General features: G+C 44.1%; 1 protein-coding gene across 3 annotated transcripts in view; it reads left to right on the top strand.

Annotated features, from left to right (window-relative positions):
• The window catches only part of MARCHF3 (membrane associated ring-CH-type finger 3), a 150,836-nt gene that overhangs the window by 84,063 nt on the left and 42,898 nt on the right, over positions 1–23,875 (top strand). Inside the window, exon 1 of one of the 3 annotated variants that reach the window (XM_053566088.1) lies at positions 4,739–4,874. The exons of the other annotated variants lie outside the window; for them this stretch is intronic. The gene's annotated coding sequence lies outside the window, so the exon portion shown is untranslated. Of the gene's footprint in view, positions 1–4,738; positions 4,875–23,875 lie in introns of those variants that run through there. 3 annotated transcript variants of the gene reach the window in all.

The raw sequence follows: 23,875 nt of genomic DNA, 5'->3' as shown, positions 1-23,875 counted from the left end.
AATTCTGTGATTTCTTTGACAACCAGAAGGGAAGTGAGGGGAAAACAGTCCACTTGTCATGTGTCTCGCTCTAGGAGCTCCTGGGGGATATTTCCCCTTGTCAAGGGCTAGGTCTGGGATGAAGCATTTCTAGAAGGGGGAGAGATGGAGTCCTTTCCTTTTACAGCTGGGGTTCTAGCTCACTAGTCTAGGATTACAGAGATAAAGGGGTTTGGGTTTTCAGTGTATAGCTCGGCCTTTCAAGGGCTCACTGTCACTGTGTCCTGAAAGACATTCCATATTTCCTGTTCCATCAGAACCACTAAAAATATTATTTATAGATACACCAGCCATTACGGTATCCTCATTTTTCTTGTTTTAAATGAACTGTGTGTTACAATCTTTAATTAAATCCATTAAGGAGGATTAATTTGAGATTGCATATCATTTATTAGCTTGCTAATACCTTGTTTTCTTTAGCATATGTTCATGTAGGAGTTGGCATTTAGATTTGAATGCATTTGCCTCCTAAGCAATGTCTTTTAAGGTGTTTCCTCCATTGGGATTTACTTTTAATAAGGTTAAAAATTCTATTCAAGAGATTGTGTTTTGCTTCTATCATAAGCTTTATTGATTACCAAGGAAGATTTTTCTCCATCATGGGAAAAGTCCTCCCTGTTCTCTGCAAGTCCACATTGTTTATTCTCTCACTTCCACCTGGGCAAGCCAACCAAAGCACACTCACAGACACATGGGACAAATGCTGCCTGTCCAAGGAGCTGCTCTCACCATGTCCCTTTCCTCAGCTTACCCTGCCAGATGCAGAAACTCTGTAAGTTGACCTCTCCAGGGACAGAGACACACTGGTCAACATACCAAGGTGGTCAGCATAAGGAACTAGGTCTACTGTACTGGTTTGTGCATGAGCTGCATGTCCAGTCTATGAAAATTAGGTCAACTTTGTGAGATGGTCATTGTACCCCTACAATGGTCAGCGACAGAGGTTCTGTGGTATTATTCTTTCCGACATCTCATCACCAACATCCGTAAGTCCCATCCACAGTTGTTAGTTCCCAATCATCTCTATTTCCTCTTTGTACACTGGAATCTTTCTATAACTGTCATTATGGTCCCTACTGCTGACCTGTGTCACAGAGGACCTTGCACCTAGCCTAGGGTCACTATACCGAACTCCATGTAAAGAGACTCCAGTGCCAGCAACTTCAGGCTGCTTTCAGGTCTTGGTTCTCCTTTTCAGTTCATTCTATTCTTTCAGCCAACATATTGTTTCTCCAAGGTGTACGGAAGTTGTCAGGGGTAGTTTTCTCTGTCCCTTTGTGCATTTCTGCCCAAGCCCTCATCTGGTGTGCATAGTGGGTGCTCAGTAGAAATTATAGTCAACACAGGGTTGAACTGTGCAGGTCCACTTACATGTGTATTTTTTTGTTTGTTTTTTTTTTTTTTTTACAGTTTTTGGCCAGGGCTGGGTTTGAACCTGCCACTTCCAGCATATGGGGCTGGCAGGCACCACCCTTACACGTGTATTTTTTTCCAACCAAACACAGAGTAAAAATACAGTATTCAAAACTTGTATTCAAGGCCAGGCATGGTAGCTCACGCCTGTAATCCTAGCACTCTTGGAGGCCGAGGCAGGTAGATTGCCAGAGCTCAGGAGTTCAGGACCAGCCTGAGCAAAGCGAGACACCCCACCCCCCACCCCCTCCACCCCCATCTCTACTGAAAATAGAAAAATTAGCCAGGTGTTGTGGCGGGCACCTGTAGTCCCAGCTACTCGGAAGACTGAGGCAAGAGGATCACTTGAGCCCAGGAATTTGAGGTTACTGTGAGCTATGACGCCACAGCACTCTACCCAGGGTGACTGAGTGAGACTCTGTCTAAAAAATACCCTGCATTCAGAAGGCCAAATGTGGGACGGAAGTATGTGCAGATGTTGTTGTACTGATGAGTGTCCTGGAACCAATCTCCCATAGACCAAGGGACAGCTGTGTTAACAGACTAAGGAACTGGGTGTTCCCACTGTCTATACCCAACAGTGCTGGCAGTGACCCACCTGGAGTGGAGGCAGGAGAGGCTCCCAATAACAGCCAGAGAATGGGCATTCCCAGCTCTGTGTTGTTTTATTGAGATAGGAAGTATATATTGCTTTTTCCATCCACCAAAAGGTGGTTTTGATGAGCAGCGTGGCAGGAAAAGGCAGTTAAGCCAAGAATTAGGTACCTGCAGATCATTAATGGGGATGTCCTCTCTGACCAAGTATGCAGCTGTCGTGTTCAGGACATCTGTCTCCCTCCACCCTCCCCCCTGACACACACACACACACACACACACACACACACTCCTAAACCCACGTGATGGACAGTCTCATAGTGGCTGTGGTTTCAGTGACTTTCTGAACTGGGCATGTGATACCCTGTACCAGGGAAGAGATGTTCTTCTGGGTTTTTTCTTTTTTGCCTATTTTTCAATGAGTATATATTGAATTTATTTAATTTTTTTAAATTAAAGGCTATATTTTAGAGCAGTTTTAGGTACACAGCAACATTGAAAGGAAGGTACAGAGATTGCCTACATACTCTGCCCCCCCCACACACAGACAGCCTCCCCCATTATCACCACCCCCCACCAGGGGGTCTGTTTGTTACAGCGGACCACCCCACACTGACACACCTTCGTCACCCAGAGTCCTAGCTCACTGGGTTCACTCACAGCATTGTATAATCTAAGGCTCTGGACAAACGTGTAACAGCATGTATCCTCCACGCAGCATCATACAGGGCATCTTCACTGCCCTAAACATCCTCCCTGGCCCTCCTGCTCCCCTCTCCCAGGAGGTTCTTTTGTTCTTTTGCTCCTGCACCTTCCTCAGGGGAATCAAGGGTTTAACAGGTTATTTTTAGCCACTTTTATCAGGAGAAAAGGGGGAAAGTGAAGGAGCCCTTCTGTCTGTCACAGCTTCCTGTAAAGAATGGGCTTTAAAAAACATCATTGGTGAAGATTAATTCCTTTGTCAATAAATGTCGCAGCTAATCTAGTGCCAGTTGCATATGCCTGGGGAATGAGCCCCGTGGAAAGTAAGTAAGCACGGGATGCTTGTTTTTTTCTGCCAAACACTGACCAGGCCTCTGCCGTTCCTTTCTGTTTTTTAAAGTGAAAAGGAAAAAGAAATGCCAAACAGTATTTGCAACTCCAAAGGGCAAATTGAGTATGTTTTGACATATGTTGAAAATAAATTATTCTAAAATCTATTCACATATAGAATTATCTTTCTGGAATACACCAAACTAAAAGTCAATTTCAAGTACTCAGTTTCTTCATGTGCCAAGTGGTAGGGCAGCGGCTTGCCCGAGATGGATCCAATTACTATGTTAATAAAAACAGGGACACTGGAAGTCCTCAGTACCTCTTCCTCTCAACACTCACACCTCTACTTTGAAAAGGCTCTCTCCCATCATGGCCTTGGGTACCAGCCAGTTCCATAGGCTTTCCCTCTTTCCTGGATTCAGGAGGGCAGAGAAAACCTGGGGTCTGAGCTGGCCCAAGCAGCATCAGTTTTTTTCTTTTAAGACAGTGTCACTCTGTCACCCTGGGTAGAGTGCCATGGCGTCATCATAGCTCACAGCAACCTCAAACTCATGGGCTTGAGCAATCCTCTTGCCTCAGTCTCCTGAGTAGCTGCCACTACAGGCGTCCACCACCACGCCTGGCTAGTTTTGTTTCTATTTATAGTAGAGATGGGGTTCAGAACTTGCTCAGGCGGGTCTCTGAACTCCTGAGTCAAGCCATCAACCGTCCTCAGCCGCCCAGAATGCTAGGATTACAGGAGTGAGCCATTGCCGGGCCTGCAGCATCAATTTTTATTGGAAGCTGAATAGCCTTGGAAACCAGAGAACTAACTCCCAATGAAGTCTTAGCTCCTGAGGCAGGGACCTGGCCCTGCCTATCTTCTCCCCTTCTCCTAGCCCTCAGAACTTGCCCAGAGGGTCCTGTGGAAGATTTCACACTTTTAACTGTGGCCCTCAGGAATAAATTTTACATGGTAACCCCATTCACATAGACACAGAATTTATCCTGGCAACATATAATGAATTTTTTTTTTTTTTGACACAGAGATAGGCCTTGTTATATTGCCCATGCTGGTCTTTAATTCCTGGCCTCTAGCATTCCTCCTACCTCAGCCTCTCTAGTTGCTGGGATTACAGGTGTAAGACACACTCAGCTTGTGTTTGATTTAATTCTCTTCTAGTTCGTTTTTGAAAGTGCTGCTCAAGACTAACTAAATTGATTTCACTGCTCATGAATGGGTCACAATCTAAAGTGCAGAAACACTGACTCAGCTTAGCAGAAGACGAGTGTTTTCAGAGGGGAGACACAGCCCTTCCCCTACAGCACAGTGCACCTGCTCCGTGGCTAGCTGGTCTGTGCTTGGACGCCTGCATGGCACTTCACCCACTTCTTCACAACCACACGGGAGGTGTGAGTACTTATTATTCCCATTTTACAAAAGGAGGCTCAGCTGAGGTCACCCAGCTGGAAGAGCCAGAATTCAAATGCCATCTCTCTGACTCTGAACCCCACGCTTATAACCTTGTCTGTGCCTAAACAAAGCCCAGTGGTAGCCACCCACTGTCCTCAGGGTGAGGTTGAACCTCTTACCTCCCCAGCTTCATTCTTCTCTCCTCCCTCCCACTTTGCCCCACAGCCTGAAGGAACTGCCTTCAGTTGCTCTGACACCCTGGGTCTTGGCACTCGGTACTGCTCCGGGAACTCTTCTCCCTCCTCTTTGCCTGGTTCACCTCCCATTATGGAAGTCTCAGCTTAAACCTGATTTCCTCCAGGACACCTCTGGATGCTGCTGCCTATCCCCGGGAACGATGGTAAGTTCCTCTCTGAATGTTTCCAGATTACTCTCTGCTTTCTCATTCCTAGCACCTGTGACATTTTATTATTTTATTTCAATATCCAGAGGTGTGCTGGTAAATGTTCAACAACCAGCTCTCTGGAGAACAAAGGAAGGGTGATTTCTAGGAAGGAATATTTGCTGATTCCATGGCATAAATACTTCCACTGTTGCCCATTCAATATGGCTTCCCGGAATATGGAACTGGGCAGATATCGGTGAGACCGTACAAGCTGGTGACAGCACACCACTGTATGTCTCTCTTGTCATCATTGATAACAATTGTGTCTTCTCTGTCTTGCTGACCATTGTCTGTCTCCTTAGCAGATAAAAAGAAAGGAGAGATAGAGAGGGAAGGGTCAGGCAAGAAAAAAAGGGGCTGGTGTTCTACAAAATACTAAGGTAGTCAAACGTATTACTGCTTCATGATGAGTAAGGAAGGATGGGAGAGGCAGCATAAGGGCTGTGCATAATAAAATAATTACCAACAATGATGCCTTCCTGTGGATTATAAAATATTCCCACATACGTTGTGTCATGTGATGGTGTTGGTAATGTACAAAGTACAGTCATCAATAAAACTTGCAGAGGCATTAACGTCTAATACAAATAACTTATTCTAAACCATTATCTTACCATGTCTGGTAGTTGTTTCTCTGTATTCTCTTAGTATGTCTGTATGAATCAAAGTTCGTTGCTTAAGGTGGTAAACTCCCGTAGGGCCGGGACTGTGTCTGTTATTTCAAATTAAGAGAATGGTTTTTGAATCCTCAAATTTGTTTTGCAAAACTAAAACAAGGACTAATATTTTGGGGCATGAGTAAATTACAACAAATTCAGACTTTTACATCTAAAATTTAGGTTTCATGTAAACACAGCCATGCTTGTTTGATGTCTATAACTTTTTCTGCTACAGTGGCAAAGTTGAGTAGTTGTGACAGAGACTATATGGTCTGCAAAGCCTAAATAGAATATTTACTATCTGGCCCTTTACAGAAAAAGGTTTGCTGACTCCTGAGCTAGAAGAACTAATAGATCCCCTAAAAGGTGAACGTCTAATCGGTGAATGCTGCAGTGGCCACGTTGAGGCTTTCGGTGTTTTTATGCTACTTAAACCACATGGGGAATGGTGGAATTGTAATGCCATTTTTTTTTAACCCACAGTGTAATTAAATAGTTCAAAATACTCAAGAAGGCTTGCTTTCAGTCTCTCAGATGATGGTGATGGGGTTATGAAGTTCATTTTAGGTAAGAAGCTCTAGGCAGGAAAACAACTATCTCAAGCCTCAGACAACACCCTGAGTCCATAACCCAGCTATGATAACGTACTCCACGGGGCTGCTTAGATTAACCGAGACAAGCTGTTCGTCGTTACTAGATATGCGCTACCCTCTTCACGAGCTCACACTCCAGGGCGCCGGATTCCCACTCCCTCTGACACGTCTTCCACAATCCGGTGTAGGGCGTCTCTCTCAGATGGAAGCAGGAGTGGCAGTGGGGTCAGTGTACCTTCCACCAGCAGAGGGGCCCCCAGGCGCTTCCACGCTGCTCTTGCCAGTGAAACAGAAGGTGAATGAATGAATGAAAATGCTTTCCGAGGGGCAGGCCCAAATGTAAACACTTACTCCACCAGAATCTTACTTTGATGTTGTCCTAGACCTGAATACAAGGCCATCCTGCCTTACTCAGATTCTACTCCATGGGGCATGACTAAAATGAATAACATGTATTTTGACTTAAGTTTTGACAACCCAAGCACTATTCTGAAAACTGGTTTTTGTTTTGTTTTGTTTTGTTTTTTGAGACAGAGTCTCACTATGTCATCCTCCGTAGAGTGCCGTGGCATCACAGCTCACAATGACCCCAAACTCCTGGGCTTAAGCAATTCTCTTGCCTCAGCCTCCCAAGCAGCTGGGACTACAGGCGCCTGCTACAACACCCAGCTATTTTTTGTTGAAGTTGTCATCACTGTTGTTTAAGCGGCCAGCCCGGGTTCGAACCCACCAGCCTTGGTGTATGTAACTACTGTGCTATAGGTGCCGAGCCCTGAAAACTGTTTTAAACAAGTCTAAATTTTCCCACCTGTTTTTTTTTTTTCCTATTTATTATATCTCCTTGTTGAGTAGATAGTGTCAAGATTTTCCTTCACAGTTTAGAGAAGATAACTTTTAAAAACTAGTTTTGAACCTCTTCTAATCTTACCTGCAGTGTTAAGAAAGCTCCTGGAATACAGCTCGGGACAAAAGTGCTTCAAAGGACAGAAGCAGGGCGGCGCCTGTGGCTCAGTGAGTAGGGCGCCGGCCCCATATGCCGAGGGTGGCGGGTTCAAACCCAGCCCCGGCCAAACTGCAACAAAAAAATAGCCGGGCGTTGTGGCGGGCGCCTGTAGTCCCAGCTGCTCGGGAGGCTGAGGCAAGAGAATCGCGTAAGCCCAAGAGTTAAAGGTTGCCGTGTGACGCCACGGCACTCTACCCAAGGGCGGTACAGTGAGACTCTGTCTCTACAAAAAAAAAAAAAAAAAAAAAAAAAGGACAGAAGCCTGGAACATCCTCAATTCAGCATCTCTCCCTTTCTGGGATAGTTAGTAATTGTTTATCATTCTTCTATCAAATTCTGAATATACCTTTTTTGAGCCAGAATAAGTTGTAAGGCATTAAGGGTAATTTTACCTGAATTGCAAAAGTTAACTCTTGTATCTGTTCAAATGATGACTCAGACTCTACACTTTGCCTATTTTCTAAAACAGGGAAATGGAGGAAATTTAGTGAACTTGTCATTTTATATTTTCTACCTATATTACATTTCTTAATTTTTGACAATCAAAGCTTCTACCTCCCATTTTCTTCAAATAAAAAGCAAAAACACGTAAATAATGCACAGTTGCACTGCAGTTGCAGCGGCCATCTGGCATAACGTTTCTCCTTGTGTAGCATGAATGATTGCTTTAATTGAGGCCATTAGCAGAAAAGGACAATAGGAGAGAATTTTAAGAGAAAAAGGTATAAATGAAGCATGGTGCTGTGGGGTCAGAGGTAGAACTTATGCAGTTGATCTTCATTATTCATGGATTCCATATCTGTAAATTCAGCTACTTGCTGAATTTCTTTATAACCTCAAAGTCAGTACTCAAAGCAGTTTCACAGTCCTTCATGGGCAGACAGAGTGGCAAAAGTGAGTCTCCCTCTGTGCATCTTCCCAGCTGAGATCGAACAAGGCAGTGATCTTCCTTCTTATTTTCGCTCTCTACATAAAGAGTGTTCTTTCTGTGGTCCATTTAGTGCCATTCTTTTTACCTTTTTGTGCTTTTTGTTGGTAATCTTGTTTGTTGGTAATCTTTGTTTAAAACAGCCCCCCTCAGGGCTGTGTTCCTGAGTGCAAGACTGTGGTGCGCCTTATGGAGAAGACAGAAGTGTTAGAGAAGCTTTGTTCAGGCATGAGTTATGTTGGTATTGGCCATAAATAGAGTGTTAATGAATCAACAATATATATTAAATATGTTGTCTTTAAATACAGACCCACATAAGCGAGGTTATGTGTTGATCAGTGGATGACAATGTGGCCAGAGGCCCAGAGGCCCAGAGGAACCTAACCCTGTATTTCTTCTAGGAGCGAAGGCTTCCATATTCACTAATTCAGTGTTGTCAACAACTATGTATGTAGAACGTAACTACTGTGGATGAAGGGATTACCTGTACTTGGATTTCCTTTCTAGACAAGCCTTAGATTTGAGATTTAAGTATCTTCAGTCCAGAAGCAGCTTTGGTGTTAAAAGTACACCTAATTCTTTTCAAAGTGCAGTCATTTCTTCAGTTCTTCCCAGATGTTACTGTTCTCTATTTTATGTATTTATTAAATGTTGTGCTGTGTTCCAAAGAAATCATTGTGAAGGTTGATCAACCAGCACATGTTATATAGAAAGGGGTAAAGGATAAGAGAGAAATGAAGAAAAGGGAGTAGCCAGGGGAGTATTAGGAAGTGTTCTCCCATCCCAGCCCTTCCTAGACCTTTTGTCAGCCCTGGCCAGTTATCCCACTCAAGGAAACCTTCCTATCAAATGAAAGGGCACAAAGAGGAAGGTTATGTGGTTGAGATGTTGAACTTAACCTTTTTACACAGGGAAGAGTGTACACAAGGGGAGGGATTGTCAATGAGTAAATAATAACAGTGTTTAAGTTGAAGGTCACCGGTTATAATCAACCTTCATCTACTGTTAAGTTTGTTGTTGAATCTGTGCTAACAGGAATTTGTACATGTACATCTATTACCCAGAATCCAAGAAGGAGAAACCTCTGGCAACTTTTGTAATATTTTCTAAGAAAAAAGAGCTGTTTGCAACTTCAGTAACTAGTATATCCATAGAATTCACTTTCATTCAATGAGAGGACAATCTTCGACTTCTTTCTCCACTCCCCAAATACCTGATTTTAATAGCAAGAAGATACCACTGTATCGTTTTTCTTGTTATGTATAAGAAATAAGGAAAAGTATTTATTTTCGCCTTTGCAAAACTGAGGAAAAATTACATTTTCTTCATTGTAATGCACATGTGAAGTTATTTTCTTCCAACTAGATTCTAATTTTCTGTAATTCAGTAGGACAGCTCCCAGACCTTTTTTGGCTACAGTTCTTAAGTGCTAGGCAAGAAAATTAAATCATTGCACAAGATGGGAAATGAATGAGTTGTGATGCCTAGAAAACTGTGTGATGACTCACAGAGATGAAGAGAAATTGCATCCACAGCGTGGGACTTAGAGACTACTAAGGAAAGTGATTTGGTTTTAAGGTTTTTATAAAATTTACTTTCTACCTTTTCCCACCCCCATTGTTAACTCCTAGCTTTGAGAAAACAAAAAGAAAGTGCTACAAGGTTAGATCAACAGAGCAGAGAATTATACTCTGCTCCCCTCCAAGTCATTAAAATGTGGACTGACAAAATCTGAGCTGCTCGTAATGTCACAGAGAGCCGCTGCAACTTTATATTGTAACACACAATCATGGATCCTGTAACCATTACACACTGTCTCGCCCAAGCGTTAAATACCAAGATTCTTCCTGTTTGAAAATCTGAGTCTTATCAAAAGAACACGTACTTTCCGGTTAGCCTTCAAGCCTGGTCATTGTTATTAGGAAACTCGGGAGGTTTTTTTGATGGAATATACTTGTCATAACTGGAGAAATAATCTGATTTATTAACTCTAACCTTGGGGGAAAAACCTTTTTTCTTTTTTTCTTTTTCTTTTCTTTTTTTTTCTTGAGACAGAGTCTCATTATGTCATCCTCAGGAGAGTGCTGTGGCATCACAGCTCACAGCAACCTCAAACTCTTGGGCTCAAGTGAGTCTTTTGCCTCAGCCTCCCAAGTAGCTGGGACTACAGGCACCTGCCACAGAACCTGGCTATTTTTTTGTTGCAGTTGTCATTGTTGTTTACCTGGCCCGGGCCGGGTTCAAACCCGCCATCCCTGGTGTATGTGGCCAGCTCCCTTCCCAGTGAGCTACAGGCGCTGCCAGAAAAATCTTTTCACTTCCTTTATTGCCCTTAGTCTACTCTTCCTTCCCACCCCATCCTTACCTAATGACTCCGGTCACCTTGCATTAGCAGATGTATTTAATCAATATTAAATAACAGTAGTGGTAGCAAGTCACAGAAATTGGGGTGAGAAATGAAGTTCATCAGGATCTAACACTCACTTTAGGGTCCTGAGAAAAGTGTAAAATCCCTTCGCTTTAGTTTTCTCATTTATAAAACAGAGGCAACCATACTCCTCAATTCTTGTAAAGCAGCAGTTCTCAACCTGTGCGTCGCGACCCCTTTGTAACAATGAAAATACATCCTGCATATCATATATTTACATTATGATTCATAACAGTAGCAAAATTCCAGTTATGAAGTAGCAACAAAAATAATTTTATGGTTGGGGGTCAGCACAACATGAGGACCTGTACTGAAGTGTAGCAGCATGAGGAGGTATCAGGAAGGTTGAGAACCACTGTTGTAAAGCCACATGGCTTAAATATACACTTGCTGGCCAAGCAGTTTGGATATATAAGTTCCAAACAGGAATGATAAATGATGCTTTATGAAAGTTTGGCAGATTTTTTGCTGCTAGCTGTTTATAATTTGTCTTCTCTAGCAAGAATGTGACTCCTGTTAAGTATATAGATTTTTAATTTCAATTGGCATAGTTCTTTTTTTTTTTTAAGCCAAGCAAATATTATTTAGACACATTGTATTTGTACAAGGGTAAAGAGAGTATCCTATCTGGGTCATTTTGTCCCTCTGCTGTTGACAACTGTGGCTGCTGCCAAGGGGGCCGAGGGGATATGTAGGCTTTCGCCTTGAACCTGGTAGTGGACTGATGACTATTTGATACATTGCTGAAATGCTCTGTACTCGGGGCCATTCGTGAATTTGCCACTTGGTTTATTCTGACAGCACGGGGTATAGCTCATAGAGGCTGACTTAGTTCTCATGTATTACTGTCAAAAGACCTGAAGCTGAGGGAGGGAGAGCGACAGGCTGGTGGTCCCAACACCGATCAGCGGCAAAGAACCAGGGGCCTCTGGGCAGACCCAGGGGTCTTCCCGCTAACCCAGCTGTTTCCTGGGGCAGGCTGCTGTAGAGAGCACTTGTTGAATTTCCTTCCCTAGAGATCTATAATGTCCTTTCTTGCACCTACAGAGTAAAGGAAATCCTTGGATTGCTTTTCGGATTATTTATGATAGGGCAGGTGCTTCTGTGAGTTTTGGTTGGGCTTGCTCTGGTTTCCTTTCTGTGTTTATTGTGTATTTTCTTAGGAGGCGGTTTAATACGCTTTCCCTCTTGAAGTCTATAAAGTGGTATTTGTTCATCTGTTTTCTTCCTAATATAATAAAAATTTATTTATTTTATTTTGGAAAGTTAAGAAAATACAAAAAGCATAAAGAATAACAGTAAAATAAGAGTTACTTATTACCCCAGGGGAACCACTATTCACATATTGATAAACTGTCTTTCTTTCCTGATAAATTACAGCTGAAATCACAAGTATAAGTAGTTGTATAGCCTACTTTTTTCACATAGTCTTATATTGTATTTTCCAGTGCATTAGACATTTGTTATAAAAGGAATGTTAATGGCCCTGCTAATAACCCATCACATGGATATACTCTTATTTATTTAACCTTTCCCCAACTGTTGGACAGTTGTCTCATGTTGTGCTGCTAGAAAGGAATGCTGCAGAATTTAAAAAAAAAAAAAAGCACTGCAGATTGTACATAAGTCCTTGTTTGCATTTCTGATTATGTCCCTAAAATAGATTCCTTAAAGAATAGGCTTGAGCATTATGTACTAACAATAGATTCCTAAAAGGAAAAGCACAACCATGTTAAGGCTATTGATACGTACTCACGCTGCCAAGTCCTTTCTCTGGATGTGCGAGGGCACATCACCCATGCTCAGGAGAGCCGTGTCACCCCCTGCACCCACCATTTTGGTGTATGATCAGGGATTATAGATTACTTTCTACATAGCGTGAGCACCATCAAGAAGGTCATGGAGAATTGGCTTACATGTTACCTTATGGATCTTGAAGCCGTATATCTGCATACATACACATGTGTATATTAAAGCCATAGATACATACATACTTTTTGGATTATCAGTTTTTTGGTCTGTCCCACGGTGTTAGTGAGGTTCTCTAGATAAGCACAACCAATAGGGTAAAAAATACACCAATGCACAGAATACGTGTGCAGTTGGCAAGCTGGAGACCCAAGAAAGCCAACACTGTAATGCTAGTCAAAGGATTGGTAGGTTCAAGACTCAAGAAGAGCCCCTGTTTCAGTTTGAGCTCAAAGGTAGGAAAAACACGGATGTCCCAGCTTGAAGGCAGTCAGGAGGAATTTCCTCCTCTCTGGGGGAGGATCAGCCTTTTTGCTCTATCCAGACCTTCAGTTGATTGTATGAAGCCCACCCACATTGGGGGGGTGACCTGCTTTACTCAGTCTACCAATTTAAATGTCAAATATCAAACTCATCCATAAACACCATCACAGAAACACCCAGAATAATATTTGACCAAATATCTGGGCATCCTATGGCCTCGTCAAGATGACGTGTCAAATTAATCCCCACACCTGCACCACTGCGCCTCCTGTGCCTGCCTGCCCATCCCAAGCAACAGCTACAGGCGACTGTTTGAAATAGCAACAGAAATTTTATTTCTTTACAACAGTAGGTGTTTTTAGTGGTTTTGCTACTTCTCTGATGGCGTATCATTCAGAAGCAGGATACAGGCCTTCTGACTCATAAACGTGGTATGTGACAACAAACAGAAAGTGGGTTATGTGCTACTTAGATTCCAAAACTAGCTCATAGAATCTCAGTCTCCTAATAATATTTCTGAATAAGGAAGTATTGATACCATTCCAACTATCACCTGCCACTTTATTCCCAATGTGAAAAGGTACCCATAAGTTCCAAATCAGGGCACTGGGCACGCAGCTCTCACTACGCTCACAGCCCGCCTCTCAGAGCTCGTCAGAAACCTGGGCCTGGTAGACAGGTTGGGTGAAGACCTTTAGCCTGACATCTCCTTTCTGTGCTTTCTAAGTATCCCAAATTGATGGGAGATTGGGAATTGCTATACTTCTCATATTTTAGCTCTTTATCCACCTGTCATTCTTTTCTTCCCTCCTTCTTTCCTTCTGCCCTCCTAAGAAGACTATATACCTATGATGTGTCAGGGAGGAAATTAGAAATGCTTTCAGAGATGCTTACAAACCATTACTAAGTTAAGAGTTCTAATTCATGACCTGCCCCTGATAACTTTTCTAAGTGACCCCTAGATCATCTAGCACTTGATTTCAAATTTGATAATGAACCTAAGGAGTGCCCAAAATTAATGGAGAAAAAAAAGAGGCCAATAGGCAACCATCAAATAGAGTAGATATTGAATTGCTTAGAAGCTAAGCTAGATAAAAGGTATTGTTTCTAAGCTGGTCTGTGTCATCCCCGTGATGGTGTGACTTAATAACCCGGATACAAAATTTGATATCAAGATAGTAAAGTCATTTATTCATTCAGTGAGTCAGCAAATGTTCGAAGTGCCCATTGTATACCCAGCACTTGTGAAAAAGCAATGGATCCTAATGATATTGTAAAAAAAAAAAAAAAAAGAATGTGGAAAGGGGCCATCAGGTGGAGGGAAGAGCTAAAAAATATGCCTTTTAATGCAGTCTTCCTAATGACTGCATGCCATTAAAGAAGATTGCCCGTGTAAAAAAAAACTGTGTATGTTTTTGTAGTTTAAAAAATAATGCCGTTTACTGAAGCAGATTGGAGTTTATTCCTTGAAACTAATAAAAACGGCTTATGGGAATTGGAAAGAAATAAAGAGAATGACTTTATACTCATTTGTAGATACACGAGTGTCTTTAGATGGCCTTTTTACTCTTTTTAATGAAAATATCAAAAAACCTCCACAGTAATGGGTAATTCACCTAGGAACTCATTTTCGTTATTTGTGTAATTTTTAATTCTCCCAGCTTTTAGTTTTATGTACATCAAAACCTACTTAAGGGCTCTAAAAAGGTACTGAAGAGAATGCCGTTTCACAGCAGAAAATTCTGTTGTTGAATTTACCATAATGATCACGGCCTGTAAATCTAAGAAATGAGTCCGATTTATGAACAGACTAGGCTAGAGAGGCAGCATGAGCGTCTGCATACACAGGCACGTGACCCCGGATTCGCTGTCATCGTAAAGCGTCTGCGTACACAGGCACGTGACCCCGGATTCGCTGTCATCGTAAAGCGTCTGCGTACACAGGCACCGTGACCCCGGATTCGCTGTCATCGTGAAGCGTCTGCGTACACAGGCACGTGACCCCGGATTCGCTGTCTTCGTGAAGCGTCTGCGTACACAGGCACGTGACCCCGGATTCGCTGTCATCGTGAAGCGTCTGCGTACACAGGCACGTGACCCCGGATTCGCTGTCATCGTGAAGCGTCTGCATACACAGGCACGTGACCCCGGATTCGCTGTCATCGTAAAGGGTCTGCGTACACAGGCACCGTGACCCCGGATTCGCTGTCATCGTGAAGCGTCTGCGTACACAGGCACGTGACCCCGGATTCGCTGTCATCGTAAAGCGTCTGCGTACACAGGCACGTGACCCCGGATTAGCTGTCATCGTGAAGCGTCTGCGTACACAGGCACCGTGACCCCGGATTCGCTGTCATTGTGAAGCGTCTGCGTACACAGGCACGTGACCCCAGATTCGCTGTCATCGTGAAGCGTCTGCGTACACAGGCACCGTGACCCCGGATTCGCTGTCATCGTGAAGCGTCTGCGTACACAGGCACGTGACCCCAGATTCGCTGTCATCGTGAAGCGTCTGCGTACACAGGCACCGTGACCCCGGATTCGCTGTCATCGTAAAGCGTCTGCGTACACAGGCACCGTGACCCCGGATTCGCTGTCATCGTGAAGCGTCTGCGTACACAGGCACGTGACCCCGGATTCGCTGTCATCGTGAAGCGTCTGCGTACACAGGCACCGTGACCCCGGATTCGCTGTCATCGTGAAGCGTCTGCGTACACAGGCACCGTGACCCCGGATTCGCTGTCATCGTGAAGCGTCTGCGTACACAGGCACCGTGACCCCGGATTCGCTGTCATCGTGAAGCGTCTGCGTACACAGGCACCGTGACCCCGGATTCGCTGTCATCGTGAAGCGTCTGCGTACACAGGCACCGTGACCCCGGATTCGCTGTCATCGTGAAGCGTCTGCGTACACAGGCACCGTGACCCCGGATTCGCTGTCATCGTAAAGCGTCTGCGTACACAGGCACCGTGACCCCGGATTCGCTGTCATCGTAAAGCGTCTGCGTACACAGGCACCGTGACCCCGGATTCGCTGTCATCGTAAAGCGTCTGCGTACACAGGCACCGTGACCCCGGATTCGCTGTCATGGTAAAGCGTCTGCGTACACAGGCACCGTGACCACGGATTCGCTGTCATCCTGGGTTGTGTTTTCTCCCCTAGCGACAAGACGCATATTTTATGTCACTTTGAAAGTAGAACTTAATAAAATCACGATGCATTATATTCTGAGCTCTTTCAAATGTCCAGATCCTTTTGACTCAGATATCCAAAAGTTGTTAATTTCCCGCCTTCCGTATATCCCTGTTTTATTTATTTTTTAAAAACCACACCTTTCTCCCCACACTTCTAGGAAATGCCTACGTGAGTCCTATACTGAGCGCTGTGTAAACGAGATGAAGAGAGGGCCTAACTTCATCAGCAAGAGCAAACTCGGCTTGATTCTCTGCTTTGTTAGGAAAGGAGAGAAGAGACATACCTCTTCAGAAAAGAACAGGGCCATTCATTCCTCTTATCTGCACAGAACGCTTCAGAGCAGCTCCTTCATTCTCGAGCCAAAATGGCACCTGCTCTTGGGCAAACTCGAGAAGCTACAGTGGCCCAGCTGGCACTTCCAGCCTCACACATACCCTCAAGGTCAGAAAGAAAGGGAGGCAGTTTTCTGTATCGTTCTGATGCTACGTTTGAAGATGATATTCTGTGCACACTTCGCCTTCCAATAAGACCTGATTTCCTTAGGTTCCCAGTGTGCTTAGGGTATGTGGACTCAGTTTTACCCAGTGTTCTGGCAAGTTCTGGCCCACCTTCCCCAGCCCCGGATCACACCCTCCAGTGGCAAGATTCATCAGGCCCACCTCTGCCCTCTCCTGAGCCTTGTATAATATTCTAACAATAAGTTTAGTGACCACTTAGCAAGTGCCCACCGGGTGGGACCCGTTAAACACCTGTGGGCTGACTGCACAGTAGTGGGAGGAAGTCACTTTCTCCTTTTATACACACGGGCAAAATGACATGCAAAGGAGTTAGGTGACTTATCCAAGGTCGAACCTGATAATTGGTGGCATGAGTTGCTGTTCAGAGCCACGTGCCAGGGTCCTGAGCTTCTGGGTTTTTTCTTCTCCTCCACTCTTGCTCTCACAGTGCTATTGCCGCCCACGTAAGTGTCAGCATGTGACAAATGTCTGTTGGCTTGAACAGAAACGCTGAAAGTGACAGGGTGCCCTGGAGACATTTGAGGTTGCTGTGGCCCTAACACCATCTCTGCAGCCAGCAAGGCTTGCTGCGTGCCACGCTCGCTGTCTGTGAGGCCCTTCGCGTGGCACTTTGTGTACACAGTTTATTGAATCCTCAAATATTCCGAGGTGAGCACCATTGCATCCTCATCTTGAGGAGACATAACTGATAGATGGGAAATCAATGGGGTTCAAACCCAAGGAGTGTACCTCTAATGCTCACGTACTGAGTCATTGCTCCAAATAGCCTTCTGCTTTGTTTAAAAACAAAACAAAAACAAAAACCCTCTTTCCTAGTGATTTCCAGCTTCTGCCCCAGGCAGGCTGACTATTGCCACCGGACATAATGGCACCTATTAGCCTCCTGTTGCCCTTGTGTTAGGACTTTGCAGTAGGCATTATGCTTCAGTATTCCCCAGGCGCTGTGATCAAGTCTAGGACGGTAAGATTTTATGGTGAATTGTTAGCATAAAGATGGCCTTCGGAGGTTCCGTGAGAGCGTGTGCGTGTGCATTTGAGGACATGCTCCATTTACATTGCTGAGAAGTCAGGACCCGCAAATACGACGGGAGATGCCCCTGTGTAACCGTTACTTTATAAATAGAGCTGCGTGGTAGAAAGATTCTCGAGGGCCAAATTGCTCTTACTAGTTTATTTCAATTGTGCACTTCCCTTTTACCTTGGCTCCAAAAGAAAGTATTTGCCCTTTTTTAGAATGTGTGAAAGTCCTCCACTTACAGAGTCATGGAAGCTGTTTCCTGCCAGTTCCTGCCTTCATCAGCTCTCAGTGAGAGAAAAAGACACGGCCATCCCGGCCGGCATCCCTGGCATGGATTTCCTAACTGGTTCCCCTTCTCGAAGCAGCAGCCCCCACACTGGTATCTATAGGGCCATTTAGGAATCTCCCCAGATCCAAGCCCACCCGTTATCCCTCCTTTCACCAATTTGCTATTCTGCACTCCATTTCAAACGACACAGAAATGCAGATGGGCACATGAGCTTCTGGGTTTCCCAAAATACACATTTTTCATGAGTGCTTCCCTTTTGAAGTGTGTGGACAGAGCCAGCACATTATCTTCCCATTATCACCGTGTTTTAACGTCTAACTGACAGGTGCCTGTCAGTAAAACAAGGCGATAATGGGCAAAAATGCCCCTACTCTTAGACACGTGTCAGCCATGGTTAAAGAAGGCTTATGAATGCCTCTGTGGGGAATACCCATGAACCTAAATGTTTTCACCTTTATTAGCAAGAAGAAGGAAAAGGAGCCATTTCTTTCTTTCTTTTTTTTTTTTGAGACAGAGTCTCACTATGTCATCCTCAGGAGAGTGCCATGGTGTCACAGCTCACAGCAACCTCAAACTCTTGGGCTCAAGCGATTCTCTTGCCTCAGCCTCCCAAATAGCTGGGACTACCGGTGCCCACCACAACACCTGGCTATTTTGTTGTTGTTGTTGTTGCAGTTGTCGTTGTTGGTTAGCTGGCCCGGGCCAGGTTCAAACCCGTCAACTTTGGTGTATGTGGCTGGCCCCATAACCACTGTGCTACGGGCGCCGAGCCAAAGGAGCCATTTCTAACACATGTGCAGATCCTTGCCCCAGTGGAGCCTTGCCCGGTGTGTTCCTGTGTCACCATCATGGTGCGGGAGTGGGGTGTGCCCTGCCAGATGCAGGCTTTGCTGGATCACCGACAAAGACCAAACAATGCAGGCATGATGACCTCGACTAGTCAGGCTGCAGGGGCGCTAGCTCTGCCAACCTCCATCCAGACCTTGAGCATCCTTCAGATGTATCAAATAAACAGCATGAACTGGAGGTCTGAAGAGGGTGACACTAAGTGATTTGGGCAGCAGTGTTTTAGAACTGTCTTCACTTTACCTAAGAGATCAGTTAAAGCAGAAGGCCTCTGTCTCCAAGGAGTGTTGGGTTGACTTTGTGAGGGAAATAGCATCTGGCCTTCCCTCCAAGAGAACTGGAAGGTGGCAGAGACCATGTCCTCAACTTAATTTGTGTCCCTTTAAATCACAAATCCAGATCTTCTCTATAATCAACAAGGAGAGTTTGTTATGAAGTAGTGATTTAATTTTTTTAAATTTCATTAAAAACACGTAGATCTTTAAAAATAATATAAACAACAACAAATACAACTCTGTTACTGTATGATGTAACTAAGGCCCAGTTCCTTACTCTGAAGATTGGCAATCATAGGAAAGAATTAAGCAGCGATTGTGACTTTCTGTATAAATTGTATTCCAGGATAATCAATTATACTGGTTGATGAAGAAAAGATTTTCCTTACAAATGAAGAGAAGTTAGAATTGGAAAAGCGTAGTTGATTAGCCTCCAAGTGAAATAATCAACTCAGACAACCATTATCAATGGATGCAATCATTAGATCTTCAGAAATGTCTAAATGGGGAGCTTCCCTGAACTCAGCTGTCCCCTGATTTGATGCACCTGTGAGCTAGCGTTGCCTGAGCATGGAACTGAAATTAACCAACTGATGCGTTCCATTCCAGAAAATACAGGGGATAGAAGAACAAGTTAAATGTACTATAAGGAAGCAAACCAAGAACATGGATTTTAGAACAGGGGTCTCCAGGAGCTCTCCCTGAATTTCTTTAAGGATAATGGCATGCAGGTGGGGAGTTGAGGGGGGGCATAAGATACATAATGTCTGAGCATGGCAAGTACAGCTTTTTTGGATCATTTAAACATGGGTAGTCTGGGTAGTAGGTAATACCAAGAAATTAAGTTTGTTAGATACAATAATGTCTTTGTGGTTATGTAAAAAAGAAGTCCATATTCTAGAAATTCATACTGAAGGATGTAGAGGTGAAATGACATGATTTCTGGAATTTGCTTGATCTTAATAAAAAGGAAAGATAGGTTAAACAAATATGGCAAGATCTTGGTTAATTATTAAATTGGGACGATGAAGTGTATGTGGATTTACTGTAGTGTTCTATGATAAGACAGGAGCTATAGCTAGAAAAAGTTCATTATCTGACGATTCAAAATGTTGGATTTTTTTTTCTTAATTTTTTGACAGTCTCCTTTATTTAAAAACAAAACAATTTTTATTGGATTTTTTTGGTTAGTCCCTAGAAACTGATTTCATTGCCTTCTATCAGGCAATTGGAGGAGAATTTGGGAAACAAATAGTCTCCAGTGTTGAAGTTAATGCTGATCTTAGCTGGAATAACTTGCTTTCTTCAGCATCTGCAGTGCTGGGCTCCAGGGACTTATCTGGCTACATGTGTTTTCACATTTATTAGTGAAATTGGAGATAGGAGAAGAGAACACAGGCCTCGGGAACGTTGTGTTAATTTGTGACACACTAGAGATTTTCTAGCCCATAAAGCAAATGAATGAGCTCCATGGGGTACAACTGTGATTTTTACCCTAGAAGGCAGTAAAGACCCACTGTATTTATTAAGCACTTAGAAAACAGAAAATGGATAGTGCTATGAAAATGGAAATATACATTCACACTACTGCTATTAATAGTGTAATTTTTTTGTCTGTTCTGAGGGAAAATACCATCAGATGAAAATTTAAAATGGTAGACCTCTGTATATTACTTAGTTGTTTGGTCTTAGAAAGTAATTTAATTCAGTGTCTACACAAAGTTGTTTTTGTTTCCATCAAACAGGCTGAATCAAGTTAAGGGACCTCACCCATTATTCTTGGCAAGACTGGGTGTACAAATAAGTGGACCGACCAGATATTTGATCCAGGGCTTTCCTTCTGAGTGGCTAAGAGGCTTAAAGAGGACATTCTGGTGGAAAGGCAGCCTCAGTGTAAGCTGACACACTGGGGCATTCCTAGCAAGGTTTAAATGCTCGGCTTCCCTGGAGGATTGGCAAAGGCCCCTTGTCCCCCGCACTGACACGTGCAGGTGGAGCTGGCACTCCGACAGGTGGGGCTGCTTAGGAGAGGCCATGTGCGCCAAGATTTGGGGGCTGATGCACCTGCCAGGTCAAGGTGCGGGCAGTGCAGGTGCAGGCAGGACCCACCAAAGGAGCACGTGCAGAAAGGGGCATGTGCTGCAAATACAAAAAGCAACGCCGTGTATGTTGCTTTGAAAAGGTCTAGGTAGTGCTTTGCATTGAGCTAAGTAGAAACCAAGAAAGAGATCCAGTTCTCCAATTCTGTTGTCCACAAGAGTCCAGGATGCACACAGAAGAGCTGAAATGATTAAGTGATCTCTGGATGCTGGTCCTTGGCTCCATATTACTTTATTCTTGGGCTTATGTGTATTTTGAAAACACTGGACCTGGCTGGGTGCAGCGGCTCACACTTGTAATCCTTGTACTCTGAGAGGCCGAGGCAAGTGGATTGCCTGAGCTCAGGAGTTCAAGACCAGCCTGAGCAAGAGGGAGGCCCCGTTTCTACTAAAAATAGAAAAACTAGCTGGGCATCATGGTGCATGATGGTAGTCTCCTCAGGAGGCTGAAGCAGGATGATCACTTGAGCCCAGGAGTTTGAAGTTGCTGTGAGCTGTGATACCATGGCACTGTAGCCTGGGCAATAGAGTGACACTCTAAAAAAAAAAATAAATAAATAATACACTGGACCCATTTTAGGGAACTAATGAAAAAGAATCTATGGTTTCTGTGTGCGTGTGTGAATATGGGGGTTGGGAGAGAGAAGGATTGTCTAAGGCTGAGAAAAGTAATTCCAAGAGGCATTTTTGTGATTTTTGCCTGTGTTTATGCAAAACTGTTACAGTGGATGTCAGTAGTTTTGATGTTTGCTTGGGAAGATGGGAGGGAACCCACAAGGACTACAGAGGAGGGCAGGCTAGAAAGGGGTTTAACGTGGGATCCAGAAGGCCCCTGTCTCAGGTCAGGGTCGTGAGATGACCTGTTACACTGTGGGCTCAAGCACTGCCTGTTACCAAGAGCCCCGTCTGTGCGAGGCACACACCTGCCTCAAGCCCTCGGCGTCAGGGAAGAAATTGAGGCTTTGTGTCAAATAACTCGGTCCTGTTGATAAGCATCTGGGTGGTGACTCAAAGCCAGGACTCCCTGATCCAAAGGCTCCCAGAGAGCCACTGACGCAAAAGCTGAATACGTAAAAAAACCACGAAGGAACACCAGAGCCCCAGACAGGTTTGCATCCCTAGACCACGTATGAAAGAACATGTTTGAGGACTTTGGGTAGTACATACTGTATGATGGGAGTCCACCTATAACGCCAAGTTCAGGGCTGAAACAGAGAATCCAACAAAGTTTAGTCTTCACTCAGCACTAGCCTTAACCTTCCATAGCAAGCCAAGTGACCTTGGTCATTCTTGTGAGTAATGGAGGGTAATGCAGCCTGGGGGTCTCCGTGGGACTGAAAGTGCTGCAGGGGACATCTGGAGGCTCAGGCCGCCTGAGCCTGGTGAACACTGCCCTGAGGTGGGACATGATGCAGCCTCCCCACAGTCTGCGTGAACCCGAGAGGAAGAAAGCCACAAGGAACCCTGGCTTAGCGTAGGCCGGCAGCTGGCTTTATTTTAGGCTTCGGGAGGCATAGCTTACAAATTAGCACGCCTGTATGGCGAAAATTGGGTTGCTTATGCAGAGGAAGGTGAGGTGCAAATCAACTTCCTGAATCCATGTTCATTTGGGTGCAGATAGGAAATGGATGAGCCTAATGACAAACTGGGAGCTTCCAGTTCCTAGAGCGTATCTAGTTCTCACCGTGGCTGAGATGCATTTCTCTTGTGTTGGCGGATATCCTGGCCGGCACGCTACACCCACCGCCGCCATACCTCTCCCTATGCCCACTGGACAGATAGCTGTGTGACTGGGCACGCTGAATATCATTTGAAGAGTGCACTTTTATTTTTCATCTCTAACATCCCGTGAATGTCTATTCTGTTTTCCCTGCTCCCCTGGACATCTTAAACTTGATGTTTAAGCCTTTTCTGATGTGCCCTCATTGTTCCCAAGCCCCAGAACTCATCTGCACACTGCCCTTCCCTCCCCTCCCCCAGCTGGATGGGAGCAGGAGCCAGTTGTTATTTACAAGTGCAGTTCAGCTGCTGCTGTGTCTTTGAACACCCAGGGTTGTTGTAGGATTTTTAATTGCCATTTTCATCTATATAATTAAAATTAAATGAAAAAAATGGATAGCCTCCAAAATCTGAATTAATTTCATGAGTACTTCTTGAGGGGAAAAATATGTATAAATATGATAATTATTGCTTGATTTGCCTTCAGGAGAACTGGAGGATTTTATCTGGCTGAAGAGAAAATACAGTAATTTTAGATTTAAAAAAATAGATTTGTCTGATAGATTCTTCTCGTGGCTGAGAATCAGAATTAATAACATATCAATAACATAGATGGGAAATAATAACTCTGAATATAACTTTAAAATAGTACCCTGGGGATTTGTTATGGTAACTCTGCAGGTCCAACTTGCCTCATGCTGGTCTGGTTCTTTTGCTCCCCGTGGTTCATCCTGATGTTTATGCATTCTTCAAGAAAATGCCATTGCTCCCAAATCACAACCTCATTCATGCTTGGAAACAGGCATTTCACCTGCTTCCTGCTTAACTGTGCTCTGTATGCGTGACAATACTTACACCTAGAAGAAATTAATGAGAACAAAAAGGGAAGTATTTTTAAAATTCACCAAGCCAGCCAGCGTCTCCCTCTGCAGACCCATCCATGCCTGATGGACATGTTTATAAAGACCTGGACGGTCACTTTATATGGAATGACAAACTCTGCGCTCTGCATAATGAGGTCAGTGAAGCATCCAGAAAAGAAACATATAATTCAGTAGCGTGGGTCCGTAAGCACAGCCCTGCTGCAGCTATTTGAGTTTAATGAAGCAGCTACTTTGCCGCTACACACACTCAGTGAATAGCCTCCTTGGCGT

The sequence above is a fragment of the Nycticebus coucang genome, chromosome 17 (assembly GCF_027406575.1).
Source record: "Nycticebus coucang isolate mNycCou1 chromosome 17, mNycCou1.pri, whole genome shotgun sequence".
Lineage (NCBI taxonomy): Eukaryota > Metazoa > Chordata > Mammalia > Primates > Lorisidae > Nycticebus > Nycticebus coucang.
This window is presented reverse-complemented; position numbering and strand designations above follow the sequence as displayed.